The 14,323-nt window shown below is 46.4% G+C and overlaps 1 protein-coding gene across 1 annotated transcript in view; it reads right to left on the reverse strand.

Moving 5' to 3' along the window:
• The window catches only part of grik3 (glutamate ionotropic receptor kainate type subunit 3), a gene marked incomplete at both ends in the record, with an annotated part of 377,990 nt that overhangs the window by 191,354 nt on the left and 172,313 nt on the right, over nt 1-14,323 (reverse strand).

Genomic DNA, 14,323 nt, shown 5'->3' on the forward strand with positions numbered 1-14,323 from the left:
CTCCACCCTCTCCTCTGACATACTATCCGCTCTACCTTTGAGTGACACCTTCTCTGCTCTCTCCACAGAGATGGCAACCTCCACCCTCCTTTCAGCCCTTGCAACCTCCTTCGACAAGCTCTGTCCCCTCGTTGAGAAACCTGCCCGCCGTTCCCCACCCAGTCCATGGCTGACTGATCCAGTGAGAGAACAAAGACAGGTCCTGAGAGCAGCTGAAAGGAAGTATAGAAAGTCACGCCTCACTGCTGACATCGACACATATCACAACCTCTTGTTAACATTCTCCAAAACCATCACTAATGCCAAAGCTTCTTTCTTCCACCATAGGATCGAGGCCTCTGCCAAGAATCTTCGCAAACTGCATGCTACCATGTCCTCCCTCCTCACTCCCCCCCCACCCCCCCCCTCCCTCATCTTTCTCTGCCGAAGACTTTGCGATCTTCTTTGAGGAAAAAGTGGAGAACATCCGCAGCTCCTTCTCCCAACCCCCACCCATTCCAAATGCTGAATCGAGAACCTCATCCTTCACTCTGTCGTCTTTCTCTCCCATTACAGAAGCAGAGACCCTGACACTGGTAACGTCAAACCGTCCGACTACTTGCCAGCTGGACCAGCTACCCTCCCCACTCCTCCAGACCATAGCACCAGACATCCTCCCATTCCTAACTGCAACCATCAACTCCTCACTCAACTCGGGGGTGGTCCCCACCTCCCTAAAACAAGCCAGAGTCACGCCGCTCATAAAAAAACCAACCCTGAACCCTACCGTCATAGGCAACTACCGTCCTGTCTCTCTTCTCTCCTTCCTTTCTAAAACACTTGAACGTGCTGTATCCAACCAACTTACTACTTATCTCTTACAGAATGACCTCCTAGACCCTAATCAGTCAGGCTTCAGGACTGGTCACTCCACAGAGACAGCCCTCATTGCGGTCACAGAGGCACTTCACTTAGCAAAAGCGAAAGGCCTCTCCTCTGTCCTGATTCTCCTAGATCTATCTGCAGCCTTCGACACAGTCAACCACCAGATCCTCCTTGCGGCCCTCGCAGGAATGGGAGTGGCTGGCTCTGCGCTGACATGGCTGTCATCATACCTCAATGACCGCTCCTACCAAGTGTCATGGAGAGGGACCCTGTCGGCCACCCGCCCCCTGCGGACGGGTGTCCCCCAGGGCTCGGTTTTAGGACCCCTTCTCTTCTCCCTCTACACTAAATCACTGGGTAACATTATCACGTCTCATGGCTTCTCCTACCATTGTTATGCCGACGATACTCAACTCTTCCTCTCCTTCCCTCCCTCAGATATCCACGTCTCTGTGCGGATCTCGGCCTGTCTGTCCGACATCTCAGCCTGGATGACGTCCAACCACCTCAAACTGAACCTAAGCAAAACAGAATTGCTCCACCTGCCGGCCAAATCCTCCCCCCTAACCGACCTTTCAATCACAGTCGAGAATGCAGCTGTGACTGCGTCCCCGACCGCCAAGAACCTTGGTGTTGTCCTCGACGACCAGTTGAACTTCTCTGCTCACATCGCAGCGACGACCAGAACCTGCCGATTCCTCCTGAGCAACGTCAGAAGGATACGCCCCTTCCTGACAAAAGAAGCCACCCAACTCCTCGTCCAATCAACAGTCATCTCCCGCCTCGACTACTGCAATGCACTGCTCGCTGGCCTCCCGGCCACTGCCACTAAGCCTCTTCAACTCATTCAGAACGCAGCGGCCCGCCTGATCTCAAACCTACCGAAGTCGGCCCATGTCACCCCACTTCTTAGGGACCTGCACTGGCTCCCCATTGCTGCACGAATCCGCTTCAAGGCCCTCGACCTAGCATACCGTGCGGCAAAGGGAACCGCTCCCGCCTACCTCCGGTCAATGGTCTCTAACTACACACCCTCAAGACCCCTACGCTCTGCATCTTCTGGCCGCCTCAGACCTACTCCTATCCAAGCTCCGGGAGGGTCATCAAAGAGAAGTCGCCTATTCTCAGTCCTTGCCCCACAATGGTGGAATGAACTACCCACCCCAGTTAGGACAGCCGAATCACGTCCAATCTTTCGCCGTCGACTAAAGACGCACTTCTTCAACCATTATCTGAATTAAAAAAAAAAAAAAAGAAAAAAAAAAAAATCTAACCCTAACTAACCGTACTGTCATGCACTTGTCCTAATAAACTAACCTACACTGTAGCACTCAACACTTTGATGAACATTGTTGCTCAGCTGATAGAGTTGTGCCCTTCCTGATGGCTTGTCGTACAGAACTTGTAAGTCGCTTTGGATAAAAGCGTCAGCTAAATGACTAAATGTAAATGTAAATGTATCTTGTCTAGCACAGTCTCTGGAGCGTAACAGTAAGAAGCATTTTGTATGAAAGTATTCTGTACTTCTGTATGACAACTATTAAAGAACTTGAACTTGAACTTGATAATATTGTTAATAATAACAATAACAATAATGATGTAATAATGTAAAAATTATCATTAACACTTTGATCGCCATGGGTTAAATTCACATATTCATACTAAAATATGGTCTAAAGTATAAGTATGTTTTTATCGTTTTCTGCAGCTTTCTTCAGAACGTGATTTATAGCCCTAAATGCATTATATTGATGATGAAATACAGTTTGGTAGCGATCGGCGCAAGATGAAAAATTTCAACTGGACGTACTTCTAGAATGATCTACGTATGATCTGATGATGACCGGATGGGCGGGGGATCGTTTATAATTCCGTGGGCAGCGTTAGATGATTCATCCAGAGTGGGTCATATGTTCATCATAGCAGTTTATATGGAATAGGTTAGAAAATAACGCTGAATCTTACCATATGTTCCTCGCGCCGTTGGACGATCAGCGTGGAGTAGACCGTTTTCGATTATGGGATGTTGATCCTGATGAACCATTTCCAGGTTGTATAATACTATATACGTCCAAATAACGTTGTTTATTGAGTTAGGGCGAGCGATTGATCGTCCAGTGTGTTGAGATGGAGTCCGGCTACCGATTGCGAGTGCCCGGAGCACATATGGATGGGCACTTCCTGTTTGGCGCGCCCCTCCCTCTCTGCCGATCGGCCACCAGATGGCGCTCTCGAACCGTTAGACAGTTGAGTGGAGCTCACCAGTACATCTAAGGGCTCCAGAAAGGAAATATGATTTCGATGACAGATTTTTGAAATATTGACATCAAAGACGAGTTACGGCGTCTTCGGCAGAATGAGCATGGCTCCGAATGACGTGTAAACTCGTCCGCGGCGGTTAAAGTGTTAAAAATACCTGATTATGAGAAAAAAAAATTATGATGCATGGAATATTGTTGAGGCACACTAGTTACAACTATATTTCAAACAGGCACTCCATGTCAAAAAGGTTGCTGACCCCTGGTTTAGATGATAGCGCAAAGGTTTATCGTTTCTAGGAATTCCACCCAGGAAGGTGGTCTCACTTTTTTGCGGATTCTCCCCGCAAAAACGCTGTTGCCGTATAAACAAAAGGCCTAAGTCAGAAAAAATTTATTTGCGGATTCACCTGCTAGCGTTTCCGTCTAAACAGGGCCTAAGTCTATACTGTTCAGTAAAACATGATGATCTAAGTCTATACTGTTCAGTAAAACATGATGATCTAAGTCTATACTGTTCAGCAAAGCTGCAGTAAAACTGATGGTCTAAGTCTATACTGTTTCAGTATCAGTAAAACTGATAGTGAAACATTTTTAGTGGTGCCTCCCTACCTTATTCTAAAACTCTTTTACGATCGCATTTCAAGAATTCAAGGCATTCAGCAGGACAAGACAACAGTCCAAAAGCAACGCGCCGGTAAAACAGGCAAACATCTGGTGCATTGTAATGAGTTTCCCCGTAATAACCATATAACTGATGGGAATAACTCTAAGCATTATTCTCTTCCATTCACTTTCCCCTCACGGAGTTAAACAACATCGGTCCACTTATAACTCCATGATGAATAGTACAGTACGTACAAACATTGACTTTCACTCGCTGCAGTACAGTAACTGGCAAGAAAACAGATAATCATTTTGATAAGAGAAGATAAACAGACAATTCCATGCAGCGTTTGATTTGAGAGATTTATGATTTGGCTGGTGACTTCAGATGAGGGCAGGTATAGCAAGGGGGGGGGGGGGGGGGGTGACACGAACAACAGCTCTCTCGTCCTCTCTGCCGTCCAACCATGTCCCCGTGTCTGAAAGCATTTGTTTTCTCCTGTCAGTTCTTCTACTCTTCCCCTTCAAGGGATGGTCACGCTCATTGCACAGCATAAATTGTCTGCTCTGTTCTCCCTGATCCCTGACATGGACACGGAGCTGTTCTGAGGCAACTGCGATGTCCTGGCAACTAGCGAGAGACTGTGATTGGTGAAAGCATTGTGTGTGTGTCTCGTATCCATCACAGCATGCTGTGTGTCTTACACCTGATATACAACTCCTGGGTCGTGGTCAACCGCCATGGGTTTTTCAATGGCTGATACTGATATTTAGAGAGCAGTGCAGCTGATGGCTGATTTAATGATTCGTTTTTATTTAGCATTTGATAAAATACAACAAATTAAACATAAAATCGCTCAAATTCACTAATGTTAGCTATATTCGCTAGCTAGCTTAGCTGGTTGATGACAGCTAGGTTTGCACCTGGTAACATTAACCTAAATAAACCTGGTGTTCACTTAAAATTAGCTTGACAGGGGAGCTCCCGTAGCTCACCGCATATCTCGGCGCTATTTCTGCGTCGGGGAAAACCGTGCTCGTCACGGATCTGGGGGACACGAGTTCGATTCCCGGACCCGCCGTCATTTCTCAGAATGTCTTCCCCTGCTCTACATCCCATTTCAACCTGTTTCTGTCGGTCATGCTTGACCAGAAAAGCGATAAACGCTAAAAAATAAAGTTTAAAAAAAAAATAGCTTGACAAAATATCGCTCATCTTTGTATGTATTTTTCCCTTCAAAATATTCATGAACTTTGGAGCCCTATTTAGCCCCTTTCTGAGTATAAAGCTAGCATTACGTGACAAGTAACAGTATTTGAGATATCTAGTTTCATACTGATACCATCATTTTAACATGCTAACGTAAAGATTTAGCCATGAAAGAAAGATGGTAATGTCGGACGGCCGATATTGGAAATTAAATATCTGCCAATATATAGGTTGCAATATATCGGTCATGCCACTACACCAGTGGTAGAGAAATATCAATCTGGAGAAGAGTTTCACTGTCTGGTATGGAGTGACATTACAGTCAGCACGCAGAACAGCTTCTGCTCTCCAGACAGATCACAAGGACGGAGATTCTCCTTGGGAAACAAAGATAACATAAAGAAGGGTGCAGCAACATTAAATGATCTGTGTGAGAACGTTATTGTTCAGAAGGCACTCTCCTTCTTTATGAATAATTGAAATGACTACAACTCGAATTAAAGTAAAGGGAATCAGGCGAGGCAGAGTAGCAACCACAGCAGCCTTCAGTACTCTATCTGATGTTTCTTGAACAATGAATGTGTTTGGCCATTTAAAAGGCCGGATTGTGCAACGTTATTTTTAGTTGCCGTATAAAGTATTATGAAACTACATGTTTTGTTGAGCGTCACTCATTCTCATTTCATTCAGCTTGTGACCTCAAAGCCACATGATTCTAAACAAGCCGTAATACAATACAGCCCACCCACTGCAGGCTAATAATGTGAGCTGAGCCTGTGACACTTGACACAAATCAACAAGGCCAGAAAAGTCAGACTGAGATGAATGCATACCTAATACTAACCTCCCCTTCTTGTGCAGTCAAGTCTCTATGCTTCTATCTGGCAGGCTTAATACTATTGATGGGTTGCTGAGAAAGAAGAGAAAATCCCTCTGCTACAGTGGCATTTTGGCTGCTTAGCATGTGCGGGAATACATGGTAGAGGCATTATAGGAGCAGATTATTTGCTTTGAATGAGAGGCAATCCAATACCTTGGGTCCACAGGGAGAATCTAAAATGTGTTCCTGGTGCAAAACAAGAGGCAGATAAATCATTTGGGGGAAAGAGAGCGACCAAGCTGCTGAATTGAATAATAACAGAAACGACAAGGCGCACAAACTCCAAAGCCTCAGCGTTGACAAGTTCATTACCCGCTGAAACCACCTTGGTTGTTGAGAGCTTTCCTTATGAGGGCTTTTACTATTAAAGCTTTCAACAATAACTGCACACGCTGCAACTTCTGGCTAGGCCTTCACACTGCTACAGGCTAGGCTTGTGTCAAATCAAGATCGTGTTTTTAATCAAGTTTTTTCCCTCCCAATTCACCCTTGAGCTTGTGGCAGTCTAGCCCTTTACATGTGTATTGTGTATGTATACCACTATAGCTCTGCGCTCTACATGTGAATGTATGACTATATATGTACCCCTCTACATGTGAATGTGTACCCCTCTACATGTGAATTAAACATTACATCACGCACAGGAGTGCGTTATAATAATTAGAGCATGCCTAGGCATGCTCTAATTATTATAACGCACGACTACAAGTGGTGTAATGTATTTTATACAATTGCTGAATTCATCCAACCTTATTGCTATACAAATTAACACTTTCCGTGCCACGGGTCCGGTGCCCCGGAACCCCCTTGCATGCCACCACCCACTTCAATGATAGAGCTCTCATATTTGCGAATGCATAAACTATATCTTAAATGATGGCTATGTGTATAATATGGCTGTCGCTTATCAATGACTTGTTTGCAGTCAACATTGTCGAAATGGATTGTTTTTTAATCGGTTCATTTCTGTTTTATACCATTTAGAAAAACGCTAAACTGGAATACACTGGAATACACTAAAAACTTTAAAAATGTTCGGCCTATTTATGAATAGTTTTCAAATAAACGCTAGATTATCGATAGTATATGTGTACTTATGCACGCTATAGAAGCAGGCTGAAAAATCGATTATCCATTTCCTGATCAGCACACACACACACACACACACACACACACATAGGGCCCACGTTGATATATAGGTGAAAAAAGCTCTGATTATCCCAAGACTTCATGCTTTTCATTCAATCCAATCCAAAGGGGTGCAGTACCATCCGGAGAGACGATAGGGGGCGGTATTTTCCCAATGGAACTCAGACAGAGTCCCAGTGGTAACGTGAGGCTAGATTGATGAAATATGAATGGAAATCGGTAATAAAAAAAAAACGATCAAAAACGAGATCTCTCGTCTCGTTGGCACTGCACGGTTGGCATGAACTAACGAGAAATCGTTGGCACTCAAAGTGTTAATTGAAGATTTATTCACAAAACCATCCGCAGAAAAAGTAGGTCCAAAAAAAATAAAGATAAGTTGACTCCGTGTCCAGAAGCAGCTCGGAGGTGCTGTGTTTCAACGCATTCCATCTAAGAGTGAAGTGAGCGGTTGTTATTGGATTGATTGATTGAAAATGTTATTACAGATAGACAGTGCTACATCTTTATACAATTGCCGAATTCATCCAACCTTATTGCTATACAATAAACACACATTAATTGAAGCATAATATAGATTTATTCACAAAACCATCCGCAGAATAAGTAGGCAAAAAAAAAAGAGAGAAGTTGACTCTGTCTAGAAGCAGCTCGGAGGTGCAGTGTTTCAACACATTTCATCTAAGAGTGAAGTGAGAGGTTGTTATTGGAATGATTGATTGATTGATTGAAAATGTTATTAACAGTGACATGACAGTGTCCTTTTGAAGGAGAGGAGGTTCTACAACGAATGCATCTACAGCTCAATACACACAATTGTTAACACTTTCTTTGCGAGGCTTATGTACATCCTTATACCATCCTCTGCCAGCTCTATTTGTCTATGGAGAAGTTCCCCTTCTTTGCAGGGCTATAACTTTTTAAATTGTATTGCTAAATTGACATTACTATGGCCCATTCAACGTCAATTATCTATCATTCAGGATGTAGGAACGTTATACTTTTTCATTCACATATTCATACTAAAATACGGCCTAAAGTATAAATATGTTTTTATCGTTTTCTGCAGCATTCTGCAGAACGTGATTTATAGCCCTAAATGCATTATATTGATGATCAAATACAGTTTGATAGCGATCGGCGCGAGATAAAAAATTTCAAATTGACGTGCTTCTAGAAGTTACTACTTATCATCTGATGTTGACCGGATGGGGGGGGGGGGGGGGGGGGGGGTCGTTTATAATTCCGTGGCCAACGTTAGATGATTCATCTAGTGTGGGTGATATGATCATTAGAGCAGTGTGTATCGAACACGGTAAAAAAAAACGCTGAAACTTACCCCAGTCTCCTCGGGCCGTTGGGCGATGAGCAAAAATATTCCTATTATGGGATGTTGAAATATGCGATCCATCTCCAGGTTGTATAATACTATATACGTCCAAATCATGTTGTTTATCGAGTTATTGGTAACGGATCGCTATCCATTGTGTCTAGCTCGAGTCCCGGGACCTATAGCGAGTGATCGGACCGAATTTGGATGAGCACCAGTTTCCGGTTTCCGGTTTGGGCGATCCGCCGATCCGCCACCAGATGGCGCTCTTGAACCGTTGGAGAGTTGAGAGGGGATCAACAGTAGATCTCAAGTCTCCGCGGGAGAAATATGATTGCGATCACAGATTTTTGATATATTGATCTCAATGACGTGTTACGGCGTCATTGGCAGAATTATCATGGCGGGGAATGACGAGTTAAGGCGTCATTGGCGATTAAAGTGTTAAGGGGATGCAGACCACAGAAAGACTTTTGTCTTGTTTACATCGGGGTCCCCCATTTTCAATGCATCATAACATATGACATACAGATACAGTGTTTCAGTAACTGGAGGAGACGTTGGTCGGGTGTAATTGACTATTCATGTTGACAGCCAGCAGCGCAACAGTACAGTGGTTAACATCCATGTAACATCCACGTAGTACATACATTAACATAGGCTACCACTAGGTGACAGTGAGATCCTGTAACATCTCCCTTTCTTTAATAACAGTTAGGCTACTTTTGTATAGAAACTGAGACCTACTGACTAGGCTCCACTACAAGAAACAACATAACATGTTCCATCGTAATTAATAACAAACAATAAACATACTGCAACATAGTGCTACATCTATACATACTGTAGGTGTCAGGTTTCGCCTGTTCCCTGGACCTTTAATTCCCTGTCTCCTCACCTCACCAGCCCCCACCTTTGGACTTTCCCTGTCTACTCTCCTCAACAGCCCCCACCCTTGCAATGTTTTACTCTCCTCTGCTCTTCACCAGCCCCCACCATTGGACTACCTTTCGCAGCTGTTCATAGTTTATGATTAGCGCCCCAGAGGGCTTTAAATACCTGGACCTCCCCTCCAGTCCGGGTCGGGTCGTTCTGTATGCTGGTTCGGTGTTCTGGACTCTGTATCTTTATCTGTGTTCAGTGTTCATGGAGTCCTGGACGTTACCATCACCTGCCGCGTCTCCGGCGTGAGACGACGTGCCAGCCATCACCACCTGTCGCCGTTTGCCTGGAGTGGGACACCGTCTGCGCTCTCTAATCCTCTACGGGAGGTTTTCCAGTGTTCCCACTCCAGACGTCAAGCCGGCGCGCATCGCTTCCTATTCCACGGGAGGATGCGTCTCTTCGCCCCGGTCCCCTGGGACCCCGGTGTTCTGCGCTGCCAGTCTGCAGCATCCGAGGGGGGATCTCCGTGCCAGGCTTCCCACTTCAGACGTCAAGCCGGCGCGCTCCCACTCCAGACGTCAAGCCGGCGCGCATCGCTTCCTAGTTCCACGGGAGGATGCGTCTCTTCGCCCCGGTCCTCTGGGACCCCGGTGTTCTGCGCTGCCCGTCGGCAGTTTCCGAGGAGGATCTCCGTGCCAGGCTTCCGCCGTCGGAACCCTGCCATCCCTGTAAGCAGCTCTGGCCCTCGCCCTGTCCAAGGCCTTAACCCTGTTTCTCTGTCCCTGTCCCCAGCCCGCCTCCCCGGGCCTCTGTCCCTGTTCCCCCTCTCCAGTGCCCCTGGTCCTGCCCTGACATTTTGCCCTGGCCCTGTCCCTTAGCCTTAGCCCCTTAGCCTGTTCGCCTCTTAAAGGCACAGTGCCGCATTTTCCCTATTTTCTTTGACTCCTGTGTTTTTGTGTTCTCCCTTAAAGGGACAGTGCCGCCTTTTGTTTTGTAATGAATAAATGCCCTGTTTTGGCTCACTCTCATACCTGTCTTGTGTTGTGCGATTGGGGTCGGTTACAAACCATAACAGTACGACCCGACCCGTCGACGACCCCAGCCAGCACAGACAGTGTATGTGAGTTTGCCCTTTTTAGTTCCCTCTAGTTCCCTCTAATTCCCTCTAGCTCCCTGTTAGTTCCCCTGTTAGCTACCCTGTTCTCCCCACTGCTAGGACTGCCCCTTCAGCTAGCAAGGTCAGTTTCCCCACTGCTAGGACTGCCCCTTCAGCTAGCAAGGTCAGTCTCCCCGCTGCTAGGACTGCCTCTTCAGCTAGCAAGGTCAGTTTCCCCACTGCTAGGACTGCCCATTCAGCTAGCAAGGTCAGTTTCCCCACTGCTAGGACTGCCCCTTCAGCTAGCAAGGTCAGTTTCCCCGCTGCTAGGACTGCCCCTTCAGCTAGCAAGGTCGGTCTCCCCACTGCTAGGACTGCCCCTTCAGCTAGCAAGGTCAGTTCCCCACAGCTAGGACTGTCCTTCCAGCTAGCTTGTTCTCTCATGCTGGTAGAGCCCTGTCTGCTAGCCTAGCTCCGGCAGCTAGCGCAGCCTCTATGTTAATGTAGCAGTACAGCTAGCATAGGCCCTGTAGCTAGCAGTGCCCTGGCAGCTACCCTGTCCCTCTGCTAGCCCCACTTTAGGTGTAGCTTCCCCTGCTAGCATGGCCCAATCTTTTTTGTTTGTTGCTTTGTCATGTCCCCTGCCCCGCTGTCTGATTTTTTGGGTCGCCCGGTGGCTCCCGTGGAGGGGGGGTACTGTGAGGTTTCGCCTGTTCCCTGGACCTTTAATTCCCTGTCTCCTCACCTCACCAGCCCCCATCTTTGGACTTTCCCTGTCTACTCTCCTCAACAGCCCCCACCCTTGCGATGTTTTACTCTCCTCTGCTCTTCACCAGCCCCCACCCTTGGACTACCTTTCGCAGCTGTTCATAGTTTATGATTAGCGCCCCAGAGGGCTTTAAATACCTGGACCTCCCCTCCAGTCCGGGTCGGGTCGTTCTGTATGCTGGTTCGGTGTTCTGGACTCTGTATCTTTATCTGTGTTCAGTGTTCATGGAGTCCTGGACGTTACCATCACCTGCCGCGTCTCCGGCGTGAGACGACGTGCCAGCCATCACCACCTGTCGCCGTTTGCCTGGAGTGGGACACCGTCTGCGCTCTCTAATCCTCTACGGGAGGTTTTCCAGTGTTCCCACTCCAGACGTCAAGCCGGCGCGCATCGCTTCCTATTCCACGGGAGGATGCGTCTCTTCACCCCGGTCCCCTGGGACCCCGGTGTTCTGCGCTGCCAGTCTGCAGCATCCGAGGGGGGATCTCCGTGCCAGGCCTGGAGTGGTGTTCCCACTCCAGACGTCAAGCCGGCGCGCTCCCACTCCAGACGTCAAGCCGGCGCGCATCGCTTCCTAGTTCCACGGGAGGATGCGTATCTTCGCCCCGGTCCTCTGGGACCCCAGTGTTCTGCGCTGCCCGTCGGCAGTTTCCGAGGAGGATCTCCGTGCCAGGCTTCCGCCGTCGGAACCCTGCCATCCCTGTAAGCAGCTCTGGCCCTCGCCCTGTCCAAGGCCTTAACCCTGTTTATCTGTCCCTGTCCCCAGCCCGCCTCCCCGGGCCTCTGTCCCTGTTCCCCCTCTCCAGTGCCCCTGGTCCTGCCCTGACATTTTGCCCTGGCCCTGTCCCTTAGCCTTAGCCCCTTAGCCTGTTCGCCTCTTAAGGCACAGTGCCGCATTTTCCCTATTTTCTTTGACTCCTGTGTTTTTGTGTTCTCCCTTAAAGGGACAGTGCCGCCTTTTGTTTTGTAATGAATAAATGCCCTGTTTTGGCTCACTCTCATACCTGTCTTGTGTTGTGCGATTGGGGTCGGTTACAAACCATAACAGTAGGTTGCTTCAAAGTATGGCATCTAACAGTGAAGTGAGCAGTTGTTATTGGATTGATTGATTGATTGATTTAACATTTTATTAACAGTGCAATGAGAGTGTTCTTTTGAAGGAGAGGAGGTTCTACAACGAATGGCATCTAACAACACACTTCCCGCAATTTATATTTTGTTTCACAATGAGTCATGACCAACCAATTACATAATCCAACATTGTGTAAGCAACTAACACATTCCACGTTTTTGAATGAGTCGTTATGACGCTATCAATACATCCATTCATAAAGATTATTGTCCGCCATCTTGGTTTCATTCACATAATTCGGTGGTGGGCGGCTTCTGGGATCAGGTGGAGTGTGTTATGAGAAATAACAATGTCTAACTTGACTGTTTCAGCCAATCAGAATCAAGAAATTTGCATGCCATTGTATAATGTATATTACTATATCTGTACCCCTCTACATGTGAATGTATATTACTATCTGTACCCCTCTACATGTGAATGTATATTACCACCTATACCCCTCTACATGTGTATGTATACTACTGTTGGGATTAGGGGTGCTGTGAGGGTGAGAACGCAATTTGCAGACAGGGAACAGAGGAGGCAGAGACGGCAGGATACGTGGAAATATAAAAAGGTTTACTAGGACGACAAAATAATACAAAACAACACTGAAGGGGACGGGAAAACAAAGATGAACGAAAACGGGATATATAAACTACTTACAGCACAGACGAACATGAAACAAGGCAATGAGAGGCACGGATGGCAAGGGAACACGGAGTAAGTGAGGGTACAATGAGGGTACAGGAGACAATGACGCCACGAGGAAGTGATGACAAACAGACACCTAAATACCAACACTAATTAACAACGATCAACACCTGGCAGGGCCAGGCCAAAACACAGAATCAATAATAACCTAGACACAAAAAGCAATGACACCATAAACACAACTAGACACAAAAGCAATGACACACACAACAACCAGACAGGGAGAAGACATCAAACACAGACAGGGATGGCCCAAGATAACAGATAATTAGAAATAAATTCTATTACTTTGAACCAACATAAGATGGCCGCCTGCACCATCAGGCTTTGGTCACTAGATGGAGGCAGGGGACCAATGTCAGGAGGGGGGAAATGTCCACTGTCATTCTCATGCCCGGCCCAGCAAGGGCCGGGCCTGGGGATGTAACATACTACTATATATATACCGTTCTACATGTGAATGAATTAATGCAATTGTATTTTCGTGTCATGTACGACGACGCATCCCTTACGGGATTATAAGACACCAAAAACAACAATTGAACATAACAATCACTTCCCATGGTTTCTAAACTACACCGTGCACACCACCAGAGGCCAAACTACATCACATATGTTATTTCCGTGAGTTTATCCCAAGTTTTCTCTAAATATTCTGCAAGTGCAAATACCATGTGATCAAAAATCCATTTGAATCTACCCTCATTTTAATCTAATCCAGACCCTGCAGAATAATGAAAGACCCCCACCACCCCAACAACAGCCTGTTCAAGCTGCTGTGGTTAGGCAAGCGCCTACGCACACACGCAACAAGAACAGAGAGACTACATATCAGCTTCTTCCCCCAGGCCATCAGAACATTGAACACTGAACTATCCACACACAAGTACACATGAGCACACACATACACACACACACACAAAACACATGCTGTGACGTTTGGGGTTTTGCTCTCACCTGGGAGCAAAAGCCCTGGCGTTGCCCAGTGGTAAATTACTTGTCGTTCTGCCCTGATTGTCCTGATTTGTACCTGCTGTGTATAATCTGTCCTGCTTCATATGTCCTCCCTGTTTACTGTTCACATTAAACAGTCAGTTGTTCACTGATCGTTAACGTGAGTACTCTTGCTAGAAGCAACCCGTATCGCTCCCGTTTTGGAGGATACATTTCAAGTTTCAAGTTTCAAGTTTCTTTAATAGTTGTCATACAGAAGTACAGAATACTTTTGTACAAAATGCTTCTTACTGTTGCGCTCCAGAGACTGTGCATGACAAGATAAGTATGAAATAAAGACATAGTAAAAATTAGAAGTAAAAAAAGAGGTCACAGTGTTCAGTTTAGACATATGTACAATGTTCGTAGACGTAGTTACCATACAATATACAATACTGTGCAGTGTACTAATATACAATACTATATAGTGCAAGGCATAAATGGACGAGGTGCAGTTT

Source organism: Notolepis coatsorum (genome assembly GCF_963971535.1).
Source record: "Notolepis coatsorum genome assembly, chromosome: 19".
NCBI lineage: Eukaryota > Metazoa > Chordata > Actinopteri > Aulopiformes > Paralepididae > Notolepis > Notolepis coatsorum.